This window comes from Lampetra fluviatilis, unplaced genomic scaffold (assembly GCF_964198595.1).
Source record: "Lampetra fluviatilis unplaced genomic scaffold, kcLamFluv1.1 SCAFFOLD_599, whole genome shotgun sequence".
Lineage (NCBI taxonomy): Eukaryota > Metazoa > Chordata > Hyperoartia > Petromyzontiformes > Petromyzontidae > Lampetra > Lampetra fluviatilis.
Window position 1 is genome coordinate 39,213 of NW_027620905.1, and position 8,878 is coordinate 48,090.

Sequence of the window (8,878 nt, forward strand, 5' to 3'; positions counted from 1 at the left end):
GGAAGAGGCGGAGGGCTTGTAACGGAAAAGGCGGGGCTTGAATTCATAATGTGGCGCCTGGGTGCTAGTGGGCGGGGCTTGGACGGCAGCAGGCGGAGCTTAGGTTATAATGGGCGGGGCTTGCGGCACGTCGCGTTGACGGGATGGTGGCAGTTTAACGGTGTGGGTGGGCGTGGTTTAAGTGGCAGTGGGCGTGGCCTAGTGATGAGGGCGGGGTTGAGTTTTGAGGGGCGGGTGATGGTGCTGGGGTGAAAGTGGGGAGGGGTTTAATGACATTGGGCGGGCTTGGGGGCAGTGGGCGGGGCTTGGGGCAGTGGGCGGAGCTTGGGGCAGTGGGCGGGGCTTGGGCAGTGGGCGAGTGGCTGGGAGAGTGAGTGGGTGGGTTGGTGGGTGAGTGGGTGGGTTGGTGGGTGGGTGAGTGAGTGGTGGTGGGTGAGTGGGTCGGTGGGTCGGTGGGTCGGTGGGGTGGGTTGGTGGGTGAGTGGGTGAGTGGGTGGGTGTTGATTGGGCGGGTTGGTGGGTGAGTGGGTGGGCGGGTTGGGGGTTGGTGGGTGGTTGAGTGGGTGTGTGCGTGAGTGGGTGGGTGCGTGGGTGGGTGGGTTGGTTGGTTGGTGGGTGGGTCGGTGGGTGGGTCGGTGGGTGGGTGGGTGGGTGAGTGAGTGAGTGGGTGGTGGGTGAGTGGGTGTGTGAGTGGGTGGGTGAGTGAGTGGGTGGGTGGTGAGTGGGGTCGGTGGTGGTCGGTGGGTGGTGGTGGTGGGTGGGTGGGTGAGTGGGTGAGTTTGTGGGTGATTGGGTGGGTTGGTGGGTGAGTGTGTGGGGCGGGTGGTGGGTTGGTGGGTGGGTTGGTCGGTGGGTGGGTTGGTGGGTGGGTGGGTGAGTGGGTGAGTGGGTGGGTGATTGGGTGGGTTGGTTGGTGGGTGAGGTTGGGGGTTGGTTGGTGGGTTGGTGGGTGAGTGGGTGGGTCGGTGGGTGGGGGGGTGTGTGGGTGTGTGGGTGAGTGGGTGAGTGGGTGGGTGGGTGGGTGGGTGGGTGAGTGGGTGGGTGAGTGGGTGGGTGGGTGAAGTGGGTGGGTGGGTGGTTTGGTGGGTGGGTGAATGGGTGGATGGGTGGGTTGGTGGGTGGGTGAGTGGGTCGGTGGGTGGGTGGGTGGGTGAGTGGGTGGGTGAGTGGGTGGGTGGGTGGGTGAGTGAGTGGGTGAGTAGGTGGGTGGTCGGTGGGTGGGTGGGTGGGTAAGTGGTTGGTGGGTGGGTGGGTCGGTGGGTGGGTGAGTGGGTGGGTGGGTGGGTTGGTGGGTGGGGGTGTGTGGGTGGGTGGGTGAGTGAGTGGGTGAGTGGGTGGGTGGGTCGGTGGGTGGGTGGGTGAGTGGGTGGGTGGGTTGGTGGGTGGGTGGGTGAGTGGGTGGGTGAGTGGGTGGGTGGGTGGGTGAGTGGGTTGGTGGGTGGGTGGGTCGGTGGGTGGGTGGGTGAGTGGGTGGGTGGATGGGTTGGTGGTGGGGTGTGTGGGTGGGTGGGTGAGTGAGTGAGTGGGTGGGTGGGTGGGTCCGGTGGGTGGGTGGGTGGGTGAGTGGGTGGGTGGGTGGTTTGGTGGGTGGGTGAGTGGGTGGATGGGTGGGTTGGTGGGTGGGTGAGTGGGTCGGTGGGGTGGGTGGGTGGGTGGGTGAGTGGGTGGGTGGGTGGGTGGGTGAGTGGGTGGGTGGGTGGGTGAGTGAGTGGGTGAGTAGGTGGGTGGTCGGTGGGTGGGTGGGTGGGTAAGTGGGTTGGTGGGTGGGTGGGTCGGTGGGTGGGTGGGTGAGTGGGTGGGTGGGTGGGTTGGTGGGTGGGTGTGTGGGTGGGTGGGTGAGTGAGTGGGTGAGTGGGTGGGTGGGTCGGTGGGTGGGTGGGTGGGTGAGTGGGTGGGTGGGTTGGTGGGTGGGTGGGTGAGTGGGTGGGTTGAGTGGGTGGGTGGGTGGGTGAGTGGGTTGGTGGGTGGGTGGGTCGGTGGGTGGGTGGGTGAGTGGGTGGGTGGGTGGGTTGGTGGGTGGGTGTGTGGGTGGGTGGGTGAGTGAGTGAGTGGGTGGGTGGGTGGGTGGGTGAGTGGGTGGGTGAGTGGGTGGGTGAGTGGGTGGGTGGGTGAGTGGGTGGATGGGTCGGTGGGTGAGTGGGTGGGTGGGTGAGTGGGTGGGTGAGTAGGTCGGTGGGTCGGTGGGTGGTTGGTTGGTGGGTGGGTGGGTGAGTGGGTGGGTGGGTGAGTGGGTGGGTTGGTTGGTGGGTGGGTGGATTGGTGGGTGGGTGGTTTGTTTGGTGGGTTGGCTGGTGGGTGGGTGGGTTGGCGGGTGGGTGGGTTGGTGAGTGGGTGGGTTGGTGGGTGGGTGGGTGGGCGGGTTGGTGGGTTGGTGGGTGGGTTGAGTGGGTGAGTGTGTGCGTGAGTGGGTGGGGTTGGTGGGTGGGTAAGTGGGAGTGTTGGTGAGTCTGTGATGAGTGGGTTGGTGGGTGGGTGGTGGGTGGGTTGGTGGGTGGGTTGATGGGTGGGTTGGTGGGTGGGTTGATGGGTGAGTGGGTTGGTTGGTGGGCTGGTTGGTGGGTGAGTGGGTGGGTGAGTGGATGGGTGGGTTAGTGGGTGAGTGGGTGATTGAATGGGTGAGTTGGTGGGTGATTGGTTGAATGAGTGGGGTGGACAGGTGAGTAAGTGGGTGAGTGAACAGGTGAGTGAGTGAGTGGGTTGGTAGGTGAGTGGGTTATTGAATGGGTGAGTGGGTGAGTGATTGGTTGAATGAGTGGGTGAATGGGTGAGTGAGTGGGTGAGTGAACAGGTGAGTGAGTGAGTGGGTGGGTAAGTGAGTGGGTGATTGAATGGGTGAGTGGGTGGGTGGGTCGGTGAGTGAGTAGGTGAGTGAATGGGTGAGTGAACAGGTGAGTGAGTGGGTGGGTGAGTGAGTGGGTGGGTGGGTAAGTGGGTGAGTGGATGGGTGGGGGAGTTGGTGAGTTGGTGGGTGGGTTGGTGAGTGAGTGGGTGATTGAATGGGTGAGTGGGTGACTGATTGGTTGAATGAGTGGGTGGACAGGTGAGTAAGTGGGTGAGTGAACAGGTGAGTGAGTGAGTGGGTGGGTTGGTAGGTGAGTGGGTGAATGGATGAGTGGGTGAGTTATTGGTTGAATGAATGGGTGAGTGAGTGGGTGAGTGAACAGGTGAGTGAGTGAGTGGGTGGGTTGGTAGGTGAGTGGGTGAATGGATGAGTTGGTGAGTTATTGGTTGAATGAATGGGTGAATGGGGTGAGTGAGTGGGTGAGTGAACAGGTGAGTGAGTGAGTGGGTGGGTTGGTGGGTGAGTGAGTGACTGGATGGATGGGTGACTGATTGGTTGAATGAGTGGGTGGACAGGTGAGTAAGTGGGTGAGTGAACAGGTGAGTGAGTGATTGGGTGGGTTGGTGGGTGAGTGGGTGAATGGATGGATGGGTGAGTGATTGGTTGAATGAGTGGGTGGACAGGTGAGTAAGTGGGTGAGTGAACATGTGAGTGAGTGGGTGGGTTCGTAGGTGAGTGAGTGAGTGGGTGGGTCGGTGAGTGAGTGGGTTATTGAATGGGTGAGTGGGTGAGTGATTGGTTGAATGAGTGGGTGAATGGGTGAGTGAGTGGGTGAGTGAACAGGTGAGTGAGTGAGTGGGTGGGTAGGTGAGTGGGTGATTGAATGGGTGAGTGGGTGGGTGGGTCGGTGAGTGAGTAGGTGAGTGAATGGGTGAGTGAACAGGTGAGTGGGTGAGTGAACAGGTGAGTGAGTGGGTGGGTGAGTGAGTGGGTGGGTGGGTAAGTGGGTGAGTGGATGGGTGGGGGAGTGGGTGAGTTGGTTGGTGGGTCGGTGAGTGAGTGGGTTATTGAATGGGTGAGTGGGTGACTGATTGGTTGAATGAATGGGTGGACAGGTGAGTAAGTGGGTGAGTGAACAGGTGAGTGAGTGAGTGGGTGGGTTGGTAGGTGAGTGGGTGACTGGGTGAGTGGGTGAGTGATTGGTTGAATGAGTGGGTGGAAAGGTGAGTAAGTGGGTGAGTGAACAGGTGAGTGAGTGAGTGAGTGGGTGGGTTGGTAGGTGAGTGGGTGAGTGAACAGGTGAGTGGGTGAGTGATTGGGTGAATGCATGAGTGGGTGAGTGAGTGGGTGGGTTGGTGGGTGAGTGAGTGGGTGAGTGAACAGGTGAGTGAGTGAGTGAGTGAGTGGGTGGGTGAGTGAGTGGGTGAGTGAGTGGGTGAATGCATGAGTGGGTGAGTGAGTGGGTGGGTTGGTGGGTGAGTGAGTGGGTGAATGGATGAGTGGGTGAGTGATTGGTTGAATGAGTGGGTGAATGGGTGGGTGGGTTGGTGTGTGAGTGAGTGGGTGAGTGGGTGAGTGAGTGGGTGAGTGAGTGGGTGAGTGAACAGGTGAGTGAGTGATTGGGTGGGTTGGTTGGTGAGTGGGTGAGTGAGTGAGTGGGTGAGTGGGTGAGTGAGTGGGTGGGTGAGTGAGTGGGTGAGTGAACAGGTGACTGAGTGGGTGAGTGATACCGCTGTACACTGCAATTCAATTGCAGAGTCGCAGTCTTTGCATATAACATCACAGGCAGCGATGGACATTTGCAGGTGATTTTAGTATCCAAGCGTCTATGGACAAATCCTCCGACTCGCCACTAGGGGCCGCTATGACGCCACCACTATGAGTGAAACTAAAAACTGAATAAGTAAAACCCGTAAAAACAAAGTTTTTCACTATAAATCCTTCATATGCGTGGCGGCTAGAGTCCTCTCGTCCTCTGGCTTGAGATGGCTGCCACCTATGGATCAGGTGATTGCATTGCACCATTAAGCAATTGGTCATTAAATATATAATTTTTTTCCTAAAAAGTGTAACATTTTGGAAAAAAAATTTCACGAAAATTAATTGTCACGCACAACGAGTCTGTGTGCAAAATGTCAGCTCGATTGGATCACGGGAAGTGGGTTAAAAAAACGACCGAATGATTTGCACGGTCGTAAGCGCGCAAGCAAGCAAGTGAACTTAATTTAAAGGATTTAAATAAAAAAACGACCGAAAGATTTGCACGGTCGTAAGCGCGCAAGCAAGTGAACTTAATATAAAGGATTTAAATAAAAAACGACCAAAAGATTTGCACGGTCGTAAGCGCGCAAGCAAGCAAGCAAGTGAACTTAATGTAAAGGATTTTTAAAAAAACCACCAAAAGATTTGCACGGTCGTAAGCGCGCAAGCAAGCAAGCAAGTGAACTTAATATAAAGGATTTAATAATGTGGGAGCCAGAGGACATCCCTGTCGCACCCCAAAGTTGAACAGGAGATGGCTCTGACTCCCTGCCACGTAGTTTTACCCGGGCCCGCTCACCATCATGAAGGCCCTTTGGGGCCGTTCATAAATGACGTCACGCACCTGGGGGTGAGGGGGGCGGTGGGGGGGGGGTCAGACATTTGTGACGATGTGTGACGAGTGGGGGGGGAGGGGAGTTTGAGAAATGTGACGTCACATCAAAATGCGCAACTTCAAATAAACATACAATTGTTCTCACAACACTTATTTCGATGTAAAGCTTTCGTGACTGCAGGGATTCGTCTTCTTGTTTTTTTCGGTAAAGTCGTCACGTGGAAGGGAAGTAATAAAATAATAAAAACAAAACAATAAAATCATTCTCACGACGTTTAGGCCACAACGCAAGCACCTTTAAGTCGAAAGCAGCCACTCACTCTGAACGCGTGGTGGTGGTGTTGGTGTTGATTCTAAATAGTGGCGAATAAGTAAACCCGTAAAAACAAAGTTTTTCACTATAAATCCTTTATATGCGTGGCGGCTAGAGTCCTCTCGTCCTCTGGCTTGAGATGGCTGCCACCTATGGGTCAGATGAATGCCTGCCACCACTAAGCAATTGGTGATTAAATATAATTACATTTTTTTTGTCCTAAAAAGTGTAAAATTTTGGAAAAATTTTTTACACGAACATTAATTGTCACGCACAACGAGTCTGTGTGCAAAATGTCAGCTCGATTGGATCACGGGAAGTGGGTTAAAAAACTACCGAAAGATTTGCACGGTCCTAAGCAAGCAAGCGAACTTAATATAAAGGATTTAAAAATCCACGCGACCACGGGGAGAGAGAGAGACACGCAGACTCCAACTACGACGATTTGGCTGCAGACTTTGGTGGAACATGTTGTTTTCGTCGTTTATTGTGAAAATTCGGTCACAGTTCCTATGATCACTGTTTCATTGCTTTTATGGCTTTATTTTGGTGATTTTTTAAACGTTTTTCGGTTTGGCCATGTTTGTGTTGTTGTAGTACAGAGTTAGCCTGATGGCCTTAATCTAAGTTGTCTTGTGGTTGTTGTTGTTTGACTTTAATGACTTTATTTTGGTGATTTTTGAAAAGTTTTTTGGTTTGGCCATGTTTGTGTTGTTGTAGTACAGAGTTAGCCTGATGGCCTTAATCTAAGTTGTCTTGTGGTTGTTGTTGTTGTTGTTTGACTTGCATCCCACTGGGATTTTTGCACACAGCGTTGGTGTAACGTTGTTTTTTTCTGCAATATTTTGCTGTCTTCTCTTGGATTTTCTGTTTGCACTTAGTCACACATAGTCACTTTAAGATGTTTTTTGTTCACCTTTTTGTTTTTTTGTTTGTTGCGGTTGCACCCGATTCAAGAGCCGAATGGCTCACAGGGCTACACCTAATACATGAAACTTGAAACTAAACAGCAGCAGCAGCAGGCATCTACAAGGGTCAGTATCAACCCCACGACCTCCTGTGTACCAGGCGAGGTAGTCAACATCTCCTAGCCACCGTGATGATGATGATGAGAGAGAGAGACACACAAACTCCAAATATACAGCAGCAGGCATCGTCAGGGTCGGGATCGACCCCACGACCTCGTGTAGACCAGGCGAGGTAGTCAACATCTCCTAGCCACCGCGATGATGATGATGAGAGAGAGACGCAAACTCCAAATCTACAGCAGCAGCAGGCATCGTCAGGGTCGGGATCGACCCCACGACCTCCTGCACACCAGGCGAGGTAGTTAACATCTCCTAGCCACCGTGATGATGATGATGAGAGAGAGAGACACACAAACTCCAAATATACAGCAGCAGGCATCGTCAGGGTCGGGATCGACCCCACGACCTCGTGTAGACCAGGCGAGGTAGTCAACATCTCCTAGCCACCGCGATGATGATGATGATGAGAGAGACGCAAACTCCACAAAGACACCAGCAGCAGGCATCGTCAAGGTCGTGATCGAACCCACGACCTCCTGTAGACCAGGCGAGGTAGTCAACATCTCCGAGTCCAGCAAACTTCTGACGTAGTGATTGAGCTGATCTGGCCCAGGTGCCCGCATCATGCACCCCCAAAGACAAAGATCCCCCGTGTAGCCTCTAACAGACTGTAGGGGCAAGTGCTGTTAGCGAGCACCTATGAAGGCTACCGGCACTGTGGCACACGAGGGGGTGGGGGTGTCCAGCACCACGCCCGGCCGCCTTTGTCTCCCCAGTGGCGATGTTCACTACACACCGCTACACCAGCTACTCAGTTGAGGCTGAGTCGACCTAGGGGAGGCCCAGGAGCGGTTCAGATAATCGTCAGCGGTGTTGGCCGTCACACACTCACACAGACAGACACACGCACAGACATACACACACTCACACACAGACACACACACAGACACATGCACAGACCCACACAGACACAGACACACACACACAGACACACATACACACACAGACACACACACACACACAGACACACACACACACAGACACACGCACACACACAGACACACACACACACAGACACACACACACGCACACACATACACAAACACACACAGACACACACAGACACACACACACAGACACACACACAGACACACGCACAGACCCACACAGACACACACACACAGACACACACACACACACACAGACACACACACACAGACACACACACACGCACACACATACACAAACACACACAGACACACACACACAGACACACACACAGACACACACACACAGACGCGCACACAGACACACACACACATACACACACAGACACACACGCATACACAGACACGCACACAGACCCACACAGACACACACACAGACACGAACACACACAGACACACACACACAAACACACACACAGACACACACACACGCACACACAGCAACACACACGCAGACACCGCACAGACCCACACAGACACACACACACAGACACACACACAGACACACACACACAGACGCGCACACAGACACACACAGACACACACACACATACACACACAGACACACACGCATACACAGACACGCACACAGACACACACACACAGACACACACACACGCACACACAGCAACACACACGAAGACTCTTAAGACAACATCCTGGTGGGTCTGTAAGCTGTTTGATGTTTAATTTACTTATTTTGACAGCGCAATTTCACTCTGATGCGGTAATCGTTTTCCGTGCGAGGAGTCCTCGATTCGGCCCATCTCCTTCATCTGGAGGTGGCTCACCGCCCTAGGGGCTTGGATATGTTTGTTATTCAGGCGTGGCCGTGTCTAGGGAGATGTTGACTACCTCGCCTGGTCTGCAGGAGGTCGTGGGTTCAATCCCGACCCTGATGATGCATGCAGCTGCTGCATATCATCATCACGGTGGCTAGGAGATGTTGACTACCTCGCCTGGTCTGCAGGAGGTCGTGGGTTCCATCCCGACCCTGACGATGCCTGCTGCTGAATATTTGAAGTTTGCGTCTCTCCCTCTCTCATCATCATCATCACGGTGGCTAGGAGATGTTGACCACCTCTCCTGGTATGCAGGAGGTCGTGGGTCTATCCCGACCCTGACGATGTCTGCTGCTGCTGTATGTTTGGA